This window comes from Pteropus vampyrus, unplaced genomic scaffold, assembly GCF_000151845.1.
Source record: "Pteropus vampyrus isolate Shadow unplaced genomic scaffold, Pvam_2.0 Scaffold41, whole genome shotgun sequence".
Taxonomy (NCBI): Eukaryota; Metazoa; Chordata; class Mammalia; order Chiroptera; family Pteropodidae; genus Pteropus; species Pteropus vampyrus.
Genome location: NW_011888822.1, coordinates 8,596,907 through 8,612,223, shown reverse-complemented (window position 1 = coordinate 8,612,223; position 15,317 = coordinate 8,596,907).

The window sequence follows — 15,317 nt, the reverse complement described above, 5'->3', positions numbered from 1 at the left end:
AAACTGACTCAGGTGTGAAGAAATGGCATGAGTGTGAGTCACGCCATATTGGCAAGAGGATGAGCTCATTTTAAAAAATGAACAACACAGAAGGAATAACGGAGACCTGACTTGGAACCAGGGGGATATACTGTTAGAAAAGGGAAAGAGAGTGGGAAGTGGCCAATCAGAAGGATTTTAAAATACACACATTCAGAAAGAAATAAAGTAGAGGATGACTACAAACAAGTAAAAGTTAACACTGTTGGTGTTTGAAAGTCAAGATCTATTTTCCTACTCTCAGATGATGACCTTGCTTCTTATTTCATTGTGAATATAGGAGCAACCAGAAGACAATTCCTTCATATTTTCACCCCAAACCCACCTGCATCTGCACCCATTTCTTTTCTTTCTCTCCTGATACAGGACATGAACTGTCCCATCTTATAACTGGTACCTCCACCTATGCAGTAGACACTATTCTTTCTCATCCACTGTAGGACTTTCCTCCTGTTACCCTCCTCTTTCCTTTTTCATGTCATTATTTTTACTCTTTGCAGGATCATACCAATGAGATTATAACCAAATAAAATTATTTTCCCCCTTAAAATTCTTTCCCTTGACCCTGTTTCTCTCTTTCAGTAGAACCCCATTTCTCTTCTTCCCCTTTAGCACACCTAAAGAATTCTTCATACTTCCCTTTTCCACTTTTTTACATCTAATCTATCTTGAAAACACTCCAATCAAGGTTTTTATCCAGATCCTTCCACCAAATCATTCTTGTCAATCTGGCAATGACTCTGTCTTGCCAAATCTAACAAATACCTCTCTGTCCTCATCTTACTCAACCTCTTAGCATGTTGATATGACAGATTACATCTTTGAAACTCTCTATTAGGTTTCCAGAATACCAAACTCACCTGGTTTTTCCTCTGTTTTGCTGGCTGCTTTTTTTCAATCTCCTTTGTTGGGTTCTCTTCCTTCTGTCCTCTAGATGTTAGGGCTCAGTCCTAGAAATTCTTCTCTTCTCGTTTACACTTGCTCCCTAAGGGCTCTCATCTAGTACCATTGCTTTGAATACCATCTGTAAGTTGTTGCCTCCCAAATTTATATATCTAGCATTGAGATTTCCTTTGAGCTCCAGGCTCATATATAGAATTGCTTCCTTGACATCTTCTTTTAGCTGTCTAATAGATACCCTGCACATGAGATCTCATACAGAACTCAGCTTTTTCCTCCCTCTTTGCCCTCAAACCTCCTCATGCAGGTTGAGTCCTCTGAAAGTAAGTGTTGAGATAGAGTTTTGTGAGCAAGGTGTTTATTGTGATCAACATCTGTTGATGGCAAGGTGAAGAGGAGTTGAGATGAGAATCAGGATTGAAAAAAGAGCAAATTTTGTTATGATGCTGGCCCAACAAAGGGGGTCATATACCCATTAATGTTGTCCAAAGCTGGGCCAGGCCTTTATACTTCCACTTCATCAATCACTGAATGTGCGCTGTCCTCAGAAGGATGTGTACTCTTGGATGAGCCAGCTCTTTGTAACTGAACAAACCATGAATGTGCTAACATATCTTTGACTCAGTGTCTTTGTCATCACTAGAACTACTTTAGGTCACCTACCAATTTTCTAGAGCATGTCATCTTTGTGCCTTAGTTTAATATGCAGCTCATCATTATGAATCCAGTCATTTTGCTAATGTGAGATATTTTAACCCAGTATACAAGTATTCTTTGCATAATTTTAGGAGACTGTTTCCTCCACTCATTCTTCACTGATTACATTTGTGATTACCCAATGCCACTACCTACTCTATTTTATTCTAAAGAGAGATATATATATATATTTAATTAATTTTTATATTTTTAATTTCTTTAATTATAGTTGACATACAATATTATATTAGTTTTTTGGTGTACAACACAGTGATTAGACATTTACATAACTTATGATGTGGTCACTTTGATAAATCCAATGCTCATCTGACATCATACATAGTTATTACAATATTACTGACTGTATTCCTCATGCTATTATTTACTTCCTCAAACTAGTAATTATCAATTTGTATCTCTTAATCTCCTTCTCTCTTCACCCATCCTCCCATTCCCAATCTGACAACTATCAAAATATTCTCTGTATCTATGAGCTTGTTTCTCTTGTTTGTTTGTTTATTCTTTTCTCTAGATTCCACATATGATATTTGTCTTTCTCTGTCTGACTTACTTCACTCAGCATAATACCCTCTAGATCTATCCATTTTGTTTCAGTTTATTCTTTTTTATGGCTGGGTAATATTCCATTGTATGTACGTCCCATCTCTTCTTTATCCATTCATCCACTGAGGGATACTCAGGATCCCTCATATCTTGGCTATTGTAAATAATGCTGCAATGAACATAAAGATGTACATATCCCCTTCAAAGCAGTGTTTTGGGTTTCTTCAGATAAATACCCAGAAGTGGAATAACTGGGTCCTTCTTTGTCTTGTTATAGCCTTTGTTTTAAAGTCTATTTTGTCTGGTATAAGTATGGGACCCCAGCTTTTGTTTCCATTTTTATGAAATATCTTTTCTATCTCTTTAATTTCTATATGTGTGTGTCTTTCGATTTGAAGTGAGTTTCCTGTAGGCAGCATATGTAAGGGTCTTGTTTTCATACATCTTCAGCCACACTATGTCTTTTGATTGGAACATTTAATCCATTTACATTTAAAGTAATTGTTAATAGATTTATAGTTATTGCCATTTTATTAGTCATATTTTTGATCTTCTCCTTCTCTTTTTCTTTCTCCTCCTCCTCTTCTTCCTCCTCCTCCTCCTCCTTCTGCTTCTTCTGCTTCTGCTTCTGCTTCTTCTGCTTCTGCTTCTGCTTCTGCTTCTGCTGCTTCTGCTTCTGCTCCTGCTCCTCCTCCTCCTCCTCCTTCTTCTTTCTTCTTCATCCCTTTAACATTTCTTGCAATATTTCTTTGGTGATGATGAACTCTTTTCTTGTCTGGGAAGCTCTTTATCTGTCTTTCGATTCTCAATGATAGCTTTGCTGGGTATAGTAATCTTGGTTGTAGGTGCTTGATTTCCATCACTTTGAATATTTTGTGCCAATCCGTTTTAGCCTGCAAAGTTTTTGTTGAGAAATAAGCTGACAGTCTTATGGGAGTTCCCTTGTAAGTAACTAACTATTTTTCTCTTGCTACTTTTAAGATTCTCTCTTCATCTTTAACTATTGGCATTTTAATTATGATGTGTCTTGGTGTAGGCCTCTTTGGATTCATCTTGTTTGGAACTCTCTGTGCTTCCTTGGTTTGTATGTATATTTTCTTTGCCAGGTTAGAGAAGTTTTCTGACATAATTTCTTCAAATAGGCTTCAATTCCTGCTCTCTCTCTTCTTCTGATACTGTAATGATGCCAATGTTGGTATGCTTGATGTTATCTCAGAGGCCCTTAAAACTATCCTCATTTTTTTAATTCCTTTTTCTTGTTGCACTTCTGATTGGGTTCACTTTTCTGTTCCACTTCTGATCAGGTGTTTTCTGCTACCTTATCTTCAAAATTGCTGATTCGATCCTCCGCTTCATTTAATTTACTGTTAATTCCTCCTAAGATATTCTTCATTTCTGACCAGTTTTTTTCTATCTCCATTTTTAGGTTTTCTATCTCTTTGTTAAAGTTCTCACTGAGTTCCTCTACTATTCCCCTAAGTTCATTGTGTATCTTTATAACAAGTTTTTTGAACTCTGCATCTGGTAGATTGCTTATCTCCATTTTGTTCAGTTATTTTTCTGGAGCTTTGTTCTGTTATTTTATTTGGGATATATTTCTCTGTCTTCCCATTTTGGCTGCCTACTTATGTTTGTTTCTATGTATTAGGTAAGGCTGCTACATCTCCCGGTCTTAGTAGAGTGACCTTACATAGTAGGTTTGCTGTGGGTTCCAGTGGCACAGTCTTCCTTGGTCACCTGAGCCAGGTGATTCAGGTATGTCCTTTCTTTGGGTTGTATGTGCCCTCCTGTTGTAGTTGAGATTTCCTTGCTGTTTGCTCCTCAGTGGTGGGATTGACCCTCAGGCTTATTGGTTGTGATGACTGGCCTGATCAGTGGAGAAGCTGTTATGCAGTGGCTTACTCTACAAAGCAAGATTCACTTTAGCAGGTCTCCGGTGTCTTCTCAGTCTGTCCTTTGGATGTGTCATCCTCAGATGTGGCCCCGGGTGGTACTCTAGCTCAGATTGAAGCCGGCCACTGGGCATGCTGGTCAAGGCCTCCTGGGAGGGGCCCTGCAGCAGGCAAGTTCTGCTGCATCTTGTGCCCTACCTGGGGCCACCTAACATGAGCCACCATGCAATCTAAAGATGGCTGCCACCCATGCTGGGCTTGAAAGTGCCTCAAGAGGCCAAGCCATAAACTAAGGCTGGCTGCCACTAGTGCTGAGCTTGAGGCTGCTCAGAAAGTGGTATGGGGCATGGCAAAGCCAGATGCTGCTTGTTTAGGTTTTGTGAACCTTTGAGAGATTTTAGGAAAGTCCGCAGCATGAGCCAAGACAGGCTATTTGTATGGAAAATCCACTGGAGGCAGCTGGTCTGCATGTTGGGAGGGGTGGGTTTTCAGGGGATCACCAGGGCAGGGTGGCCAGTGTTAGCTAAGTTGATGGAGATTTAGATATGGTGCCTGCCTGGGTCTACAAACTGGATGGGGGAGGACTCATCAAAAATACAGTGTTCTTTGCTAGCACTTCTGTCTGGTTGAAAGCTGCCTTTCCAACCTTCGCCCTGAAGCCAGACAACTCACTTCTTCCCTGTATGTCCCATGCATCTTTTGAATTGCTGTCCCAGTTCTGGAGCTCAGAGCGAGTGAGTCTGTCACTGAGTAAATTTTTGCATGGGCCCCTTAAGAGAAAAGTCTATGACTCCCTCAATCCGCCACCTCACCCAGCCACAATCTCTGCTGGTTTTCATAGCAAGAATGTGTGGGAACTTCTCTTTTCAGCACTGGAATCTTGGGCTGGGGAGCCCTGTGTGGGGCTGGGATCCTTTGCTCTTCCCAGGGACCTCTGTAGCCAAGATACTTCTTCTGATTCTTATTTGCCACACATAGGTGTGGAACCAGCCTGTTCCACATCTCTGCCCCTCCTACTAGTCTCAAGATGAGATTTCTGTTCAGCTAGACTCCAGGTGACCCCCAAGGATGAGTATTCTGTAGTTTAGTTGTGATTCTGATGTGGTTGTAAGAGCAGGCAAGCATAGCCTTTACCTACTCTGCCATCTTGCCCAGAAGCCCTAAAGATATTTTTAAAAGGCCCATTTATGACATTGAATATTTGCAATGACAAGGGTCATACTTCCAGAAATAAATACTCAATTTGTATAGAAAGACAAGTGGACATTAAATGTAAGAAATTAATTTTGTACAGGGTCCTCTACAAGTATCTTAAACTAGAATTGATCAATGGTCATTCAGGCTAGGTTTCTCCCAAATAATACTTGGTTGTTCAAAATAAAATAATTAAGAAACTTTGTAAAGACATGTATATAAGGAGATTCCTTGTTTTCTGAATGGTGAATTTTGAGGAAATACCTTGCCTATATTCAGACACATATGTTATTTAAGATTACATAAAAACCAGATAGATATATCTGTCACAGTAGTTGAAGGTAACCTTACTCTATATACTGAAGTCGATTCCTCACAGGCCCAAACAAGAAACCACTTTTTTTTCAAAACAACACATCTTGAGGAAATCCTGCATTCCTGTTTCATCTCTATTTCATTTTCTACATAAAGCTCCCCTTGAAAACATAAGCACATCATGGAACAAGTGGCAGATCCTTAATTCAAGGTGCAGGTCTTATTCCACAATACATGGGCCCCCAAAACAATTTCATATCTTATAACCTGCTTTTAGAAACCTTGACTTATCTGCTTTTCTACTGGGATTGGTTTGCTTATCTGGGAACTTTCGGTAGTCTTCTGAAGTCAAGAAATAATAATGAGAGTGCCTGGAGAGACTCTTGCCCTTAGCATAGGACTCTGAAGCCCACACATGTATATTTGCATTCCAGTGGAATTTGCAGATATTTCTGCGACCTCATTTTGTTATCTCACACTTTATCAGGATCTCAGACACAGAAGAATATAAAATTGAGAACTGAGCATATAGAGTAGAAAAGTTCTCAATTAGTAAGTTTTATTTTTAAAAAGTTTGACAAATGAAAACTTTTAAGCTGTTGATACTTGTTAAACTTTCTATCAAAAGAGATATTGTTTTTTATGTTTAATTCCTGCTCTTTCTCCAGCTTCACTCTGTCTGCTATTACTAAACATTTAAAAAGTAGTATCACAAACAGAAATTGGTAATATGGTTTAACTTTATCCCAAGATGGCCTGAATCATATGGACCACCTCATGGACCACTGCATGGCATGATTGTGGTAACTACCGCACAGCCCCCTTTTCATATGACTTGCTTCCTACTTTATTTCTCTCCCACTACATCTTTTGCTTAAAAATTAAAACTCAAGTCATTATTACAAACCAACTCAAAGAACATCACCTATTATTTATTGATTATATATTACATTTCAGGGTACTTTATCTAAACTACCTTCTTGTGAAGTAGATATTATTATTAAGCCCATTTTCCAGATAAGAAAACTGAGGCTTTAAAAAGTTGAGAAACTTCATAAACAAAGCTATTTAAGTGGAAGGCTTAGCCTATGAGCCCATGCTCTTAACCTCTGCATATTGCTCCATGCTCAGAGCTAAAATACACCCAGCAGATTTGCTTTTGCGGTGGCCTCATTTTCAGAACAACAAAATGGATGTCCAGGGAGGTGGAGCGACTCATTTGAGGTTACACAATAGTTGAACAAGATCATAGGCTAGGTCTTTCTCATTTAAGTTCGATGGTCCAGATAAAATATAATGCTGCCTCCAACATAATTAGGATTCCAGGAAATAGGAAACTCATCGCTCACAATGGCTTTTTACTCAACAAAAACTGAATTGAAATTGTAGTAGAGTTATTATACATAGGGAGACACTTAGGAGAGAAAGTATTGACTGTTTTGTTCCAGTTACTTTTCAGTTTCTTTTTATTCATTGTTATCACACTAAATTGGTACCCTTCAGTGATGCCTACATAAAGTTCTCTCATTGGTTTGGTGTCTAACTATGTGGATGTTTGGGTATGACTAGGATAAAATCTTTTTTACTCATCTCATCTTCTAAGACTTTGCTCTAACTTCACTCATCATGCTCATTTACAAAGTGGGACTAATAGTTACTAAAATGAATTCTTGAGATATTTGTATGCTGCATCTTTGTGCTAGTTTTTCTAGAATATGTACATTTTCTCCATCCAAGCTTCATCACTTCTCTATACAGTGTTTGTCTATCTATCATCTATCTATCTATCTATCTATCTATCTATCTATCTATCTATCTATCTATCTATCTATCTATCATCTATCTATCTATCTTCATCATTGTCATCATCTATCATCATCTGTCTATAATTATATATTTATTTCTATAATGACCAGATGAGGAAACAGATTTATACATCAAACCAAGTATGGTAAAATAACTATTTGTTTCATAGAGTTAATAGTTGATTTTTTTTTTTCACTATGATTCGACTATGTTTTTGCTAGGCTTTTGCTAAACATTTCATTGAGCTTGTTTCAGAATTTCAGAACCACTTCTGAGGTTGATGCCAAAATTACAAATTAATAAAATTAACAAATACAATGACTCCATGCAGTGGTGGCACAAGAGAAGCAATTTCACAAAGTATGCCACAGATTTTGATCAACAATACTCTTCTACCAGCTTGTCTGGCTGTAGTTTCAATTTTATTTGCCATGGTATTAATGCATATTATTTTTCATAGATGAAAGCAAATGACTGTGTTGATGAATAATTTGCTACCTCTTCAAGTGGAGTTTGATAGAACTATTCAAAGCTATGTGATTGATGAATAATTTATAAACTACAGTACTAACAGCTGGTAGCAATGGTATTGTTAAGGGTCTATATGCCTTTTTAGTAGATTGTGGCCTTCTTTTTCCTTCCTGAGTGTGGATCACTTGCCCATTTTAAATTATAACAAGTGGAAACTTGGTGCTGAGAATGGCGTTTCATAACGAAAATTACCGATGGCTAAGTAGATAGCAAAGAAAATTTCCCCCTCACCAGCCACATTTAAATCTTCAGGCGTACAGAGTTTGGAGGCAAAGGAGTTGGAATAAGCAGATGATTTTTCATTAAGGAGAATGATACATTATGTTTTTATTTAAAATTTAAGGTAAGGTGCATATACAAATAAAATCCTGAGCAAGCTCACTCTCACACTACCCTTTTCACATTTATGGGGATCATTTAGAATCAGATCTACCCTGTTAAATGCTCTCAAAGCAGAATTTCCTAACATCCTCCTTCCTAAACACTTTAAATTGCCCATTATTAGAATAGGGAAAATGTGATGTTCATGGCCATGACAGACAATGTCAATAAATTAAAATACCCCTTTTGCTGCTGAACCTGGCTTGGCCAAAACATAATTTTTATTGGTTGTCTATACACTGGTATTTGCTGAAGATGTAGTCAACTATTCCTATTTTATAGGAAGGGCAAACAAACTTTTTAAAGTTACATAACCAAGATTGGAAGCGAAGTCTAAATCTTACTTCAAATCAGTTTCACAACTGTTCCAGGCACTGTGAAAATAATGCGAGAAGGACAAGATATTCCAGTGTTCAATTAATTCACTAGACTCTCTCTCTCTCTCTCATCATCATCATCATGATCATGTTATCTATCTTTATTTATCAATTATCTATCTATCTATCTATCTATCTATCATCTATCTATCTATCTATCTATCTATCTATCTATCTATCTATCTATCTATCATCTATTTATCTGTCTATCTATCTAATTTTCTACCTTTTTAGAATAAAGTGCCGGTTTATGACTTTAAAACTACAGATGCTCAATATATAATAGAAAGGAATAGAATTTGCAGACAGGCCATGCCCTGGGATTTTGGCTTTAAAAAGTAACTACAGTACATTAGAATTAATTGAGTTTTCTTCATTGCTCCCCTAAATACACCAAGCCTACTGTAATCTAGGCCATCATTATCTCCTACCTAGAATAATGTAATAGCATTCCAACTCATGGATTCTTGTGTTCGCTTTGGCAGCACATATGCTAACTCATGAATTTTTAACCTGGTTCCACACATAGAATTTGGGGATGAGGGGTCTGTAAACTTTGATGGAAGTAAATACATCTTCATTTTTACTAATCTGTAATTGAAACTGAGCATTTTCTTCAATTATGTCTATATATAGCAAACCACAGTACTGTAGGTAGAATCTGTGACTTAATAATAAAAATAATAGAAATTTTCATATGTTATAGATGTTGAAAATATCTTGAAATAATCTTTGTGTTCATCATATGTCTGAAATTATGGTAGATCACCACTAGATTTAGATATTTAATGTCTTCCTTAAAAATATATATATTCCTCAACAGCAGTTTTCTTTTAATATTTTGCTAACTTCATTTTATAGAACTACTTTCTTTGTAATCCTATGTATTTTACAAACATTTGAAAACATTTTTCTGAGGAGGGCATGCCAAAGGGACATAAAAAGTTTAAATACTTATCCTTACTGGTTTCCTATTTCCATCTGCATTCTCTGTAATTTATTCTTCATGCTGCAATCTCAATGATTCATGTCAAAAGCTAGCTACAACATGTCTCCCTCCTGCTTCTATCTTCCACTGGCTTCCTGCCTCAGAATGAAAACCTGAAATCCCTGCCATTGTCTATACAGGACCCTATGTGAACAACTCCAACTTCCTCAGATCCCATCTGTTACATCTCTCATCTCTTGTTCCCACTGATCACTTCACTTGAGATCACCACATTGACCTTTTTGTTTTTCCTTTGTATTTACTCTTTCCCTCATGGTGGAAACTTTGGCCCCTGGTTATCTTCTCTATTTCCTTCAAGTCTCTGCTCAAATATGTGTGTGTTTTCATCACAAAAACCTACTGTATTTAAAATAGTATCTCCAACTCCACCACTCTATTTTTTAAAAATTATTTTTATTTTTATTTTTAATATATATATTATTTTTCAATTATACTTGGCATATACCACTCTCTTGGTCTTGCTTAACTTTACTAATTTTTTTTTTATTACCACCAACATACTGTATACTGTTAGCCTCTCCAATTGGACTACAGGGGCTCGAATTTGTGTCAGTATAATGAACAGGTAAGTAATGTAAGGAAAATGAACAGGTAAGTAATGTACAGGTAAGACAAAGCAAGGGCCAAGACAATGAGTCTCACTCTGTTTCTAGAGTCTCTTCTTCCCAGTGGGAAAACTTAGGTGATCTTCATGGTCTGACAATAGGCCAGGTAAGTTTATCTTGGTCCTCAGCAAAGGGAATTCTGGGAGGTCTGAGCCAAATGGCAGGTGGCCTGGGAGATTGAGACCTAAAGTTATTTAACTGGGGCTACATAACCTGTCAAAGACCCATGTTTCTTAGCTGCAAAGTAGGGACCAAAACACTACCTGACTCTTAAGACAGTTCAACAGTAAAATGAAATAAGACAGGTAAGAAGTTTAGCCTAGTGCCTGGCATATGGCGAATACTCAGAAAAATGTTAGTTGTTGCCACTTTCATTGTTTTTATTATAGAAATGAATCATTTATCTACTATGCTGAAAGTTTTAGACCTAACTCCTTCACCTAGAAGCCTGCAAAAGGCTTCACAGAGTGTCATAAATGCCAAATACTTTCAGCATGAACATATCTAGATTTCTCTAGAAAAGAGAGTGTGATGAACCCCTTTTCTCTCTCATTCCATTGTCATCACTTCTCAAGGCGAAGACAAGGAGAGAGTGTAAGGAATTGCATGCTAAGGGATGCACAAAGCTGTTGGCTCAACATAGCAGATAATGTCAATTTAACTAAAAGACTAAGGGAAAATATTTGTCTTCATTGGAACAAATATACTGTCAACTATAAGACTAAATATTCATGAAATTTAGAATTAAAACACTAGAGTTCAAAGAAATTTCCTATGTGAAGGCTTAAGATGATGCCCCCATTTCTCCAGAGTGGAGAGGACCACTCACAGCTGGTCCTCTGTGATGGGCACAATTTAGTATAAGAATGGGAAAAGCCACATTGGTGCTTACATTTTACTATGCATCAAAATTCTCTTCAATGTGTGCTAGAATGCCCAGAGATTGATTCAGTGGGTGCGATGTGAGACCCAAGAATCTGCATTTGTAATAAAGACACTAAGGAATTCTGATATAGGTGGCCCTAGGCTCACTGTTAAAAAAGGTGGGTTGGAAGAAAAGAGATTAACAAGCAGACCTCTCATAATATCTCAGCCCAGCTCACCAGGACCAGAGAGCATAAAGATTTAGTGTAAACTCTGTAAGTATAAATAAAGAGATGCAGTTATGTGGAATATCTTTTGTAGCTATAGTTTTGGAAACCTTCACAGTAATGAGAGGCTAATTGAGGCTTAGAGATCTTTACTATCTCCTCTTTGGGGACCTAGCTCATATTTACTGCATTTTCTATGATTCATTCATAGTCCTTTTAATCCTGGCATACATTTTGCTCTGACCAGTAATCCACAAGTAAGTGCTGAATTGTCTCTTGGAATCTTGGATATAGAAGGATTTTAATTCTGCATTCTAGTGTGCAAGTGCTACAAAAGAAATGAAATAAAGTGTGGCAGATTAAATTATCATTTAGCACAAAATCACTTGCTTTCACTCTTCTCTGGGAAAAGTATATTTCTCAGCCCTGTTAATATTAGATTTGACCCGGTGACTTGCTTTGGCTAATGTAAGGTGGGTAGATATGATAGTGTATGAATTCTAAGCCTATAATGTAAGATTCTATGTTTTAGTTATCACTCTATGATTAGTTTTCTGTGATTGCTATAACAAATTACCACAAACTGAGAGGCTTAAAACAAAAGCATTTTTCTTTCACTGTTCTGGAGGTCAGAAATCTGGAATCAAGGTGTAAGGCTGTACTCCTTCTCAAATGTCTAAGGGAGAATACTTCTTTGCCTCTTCTAGCTTCTTGTGGTGCCAGGTATTCCTTGACTTGTAGCTGCATCACTCCAATCTCTCTCATCTTCATGTGGTCTTCTCCTCTATGTCTGCATCTTTCTCTCTTCTTTTATCAGGAGTTTTGGTCATTGGACTTAAGGCCCTTCTGGATTTCAAGTCATAACCTCATCTTGACCTCTTTTAATCATATTAGCAAAGACTTTTTTTCCAAAGTAAGTCAAATTTGTAGGTTCAAGAGTTTAGACATGGACATGTCATTTTGGGGGCCACATTCAACTTGCTACATTTTGGGAGCTTCTGACTTGTATGATGAGAAGAACATACCCAGTTCTCTAATCTGGGCCTCATCAGACTTGAGCCCAACCCACAGCTTGAATAAGAGTATACCAGCTGATCTACTAAAACTTGAATAAGAGATAGTGCTGATTCTCTGTGCCACCGAGACTTTATGGTAGCTTGTTATGCCACAAAAACTGACTGACACACCAGGTGTGAAAAACATACCCACATATTTTTATCTTGGCGAAAGGGAATTTGTAAACTATGTCATAGACACAGTAACAGTAAGAAGTGACTTTGTATCATAGAAGTTATTAAGGAAGCTTTCTTTTGGCTCTTGTGCCAGATAATTTACCCCAAAATTGGCCTGAGAACATTTATTCTGCCTCAGGACTCATGTACAATGATATAACTGCCAATTTGGATGAGGTGGGGTAGAGGAAATGATTTTAGTTCTCCTTACTTACTCGTTTCTCAATAAATCAATCTATAGTTGCAAGGAGTAATAAGGCTCCTTTGGATAATTTGCACTTTTCTTTACAGAGAGAAACTGACTTCTTGAAATTTGATTAAATGTTTCTTGCTCAGGCACACTTTTAGCTGAATATATACCAGCCCTGGTTCAGCCATAAGAAAAGAATTATTAGTCAGATTAAGGAAAGTAATGGATGAGACTGTGAAAAATGTGTTTGCCACCAAGCAAACAGAAGGCAATAATATACGGGAATGGTAGAGGCACTCAGCAGTGGAATAAAATTATGGTCTCGCTTACCACCCATGGTTGTTGCCCATGGACTGAATTAAATAAGACGTTTACTCATTTTCACAGCAACCTGTATAAACAGCCACTGCAGAGTCTTGAATTGAAATAAAGGAATAGATTTTGTTCAATTTTGTGTCCCCAATACCTGGCCTCAAGCCTGACACTAAATATATGCTAAGTGTTAAATGGACACATAGGAGACAGTTAACTTCTTAAAATATATGACAGATCATATCACACTTTTGCTCAAAATATTTTAGTGGCTCCCATCTCATTCAGAGTTGAACTCAAAGTCCCTTTGACGATTTTCAAAGGCCTACATGGTCTGATCCTCAACACCCACTCTAACTTTATCTATCTTCTCTTACTCTAAAACTCATTCATTTTTCTCTAGCTACACAGTCTTTCCCCTGTTTCAAACTCACCATACTTGCTTCTGCCTCAGGACCTTTATACTTCCCAACTTCTCTACTTTTATTTCTCTTCCCTTGGGTAGCTGTATAGTTCACTTCCCCACTCCCTTGAAGTCTTTATTCAAATGTTTCCCTATTCATTCAGTCTTCTGTGGCTACCATATATTAAATTGTAACACCCTTCCTCACTTGCCAACACTCCTATTTACTGCTCACTTTGTTTGTTTTTACCCAATATAATAATGGATATTAATATATTTATCTCTCTCTCTTGCTAGGCTGTTAGCTCCCCCAATAAAAATATTTATATATATTTTTTATTGCTGTACCCTAAAACAGTCCCTGGCACAGAAGAGTCATACAACACATATTTGTTCAATGAGTGATAAAGTGGTAGTTTGTGCTACACATTTGGTGATTCCATGAACAAAGAAATGCACCTTGGCAATGAGTTCTGTTGCCCCTCCTTGGGACAAGGATTGTCTCTGCAAAACTCACTTGAACGGAATGCTTGTCTTAAAATAGGTTAAAGGTGTATAAGAGATAATTCCTCAAGTAGTTCGTAATTATCTAATTTTGACAGCTGGAATAATAAACACACTCTGTGCTCATGTGTAGTGTAGAGGTAGCAAGTGTGTTTTAGCTCAATATTACAAATCAGTCTACAACTTTGTACTGGTCAAGAGGAAACAGCCAGATTAATTTTTCGATTTATCAAATTTGTCTCCCTAATTAAGGCAGAACAATTGATGCATTAGTATTTTCCTTGTCTGTTGCTTGAGTCTCAAGAAGAAATTCAGTGAGAGATAATCTCCCCCCCCCCATCCTACAACCCCCAATTCTGATGATTACTTTGGAAAAGAGGCTTATGAAATCTGGTCCTCTTCTGATGAAAAGAAGTAGGAAGAGACACTTTAAAATTTCTCAGCTCTGGAAGAGATTATGGCTGCCTCTTTGCCATTCTAAACAGCCATTAGAACAAGGTTCTATGAACCAATGTTACCTCTCTGGCTCTCCCTACATGGAAAAGGTGGAGGTCCAAGTAAATGTGTCAGAAAGTGCAATTAATATAGTATTCTCCATAAGTCAAACCAAACCCTATGAGAAGAATCCTCCGAGTTTTGTCTACCATGAGTGTCTTCTATCTTGGAGTCAAGGTAGGAGAAGTGAGGAGTGGGCTGAGATGTCATTTTCATCTTTTATCTTTGCCTGTTATATACACATCTACCTATTCCTTGCATAAACTGTCTTAAATATTGAGTTTAAAGAATACTTCAACCTGGTAAACCAATAGGGTGGGCTAAAGAACACTCACCATGTAAACTAAAGTCATTTTGAAATAGTCCAAATGGTGGTGTATAAAATTATTAGGGATGTAATACAGAAAGGAAAAATTCCAATCTATTAAATCTTGGGTCATAGATAGGAGGTTTCTCTGGAATCCAGGGAAGCAAGGTGCCTTTGGCACATTATCTAGCATAATTTTCACTACAACTGTATTAAGCAGGTAATATCATTCAATTTATTGATGAGTATCAGTAAGTTAATATAACTTGACTGAATTATTATAATCTTATTTTAACCAGTTAGGAAACACCTGTAGTGAAGTTAGATAACTTGTTCAAAGTCAAACAGTTGGAAGTGGAAGAGCCGTAATGTAAACCTAGGTTTTTCTCTTCACAAATCCTTATTGCTATGCCTCACTACTTCACTGGCAGGAAAGGATTGAATTTATAACACCTCAAAGAAATACAGTATTAC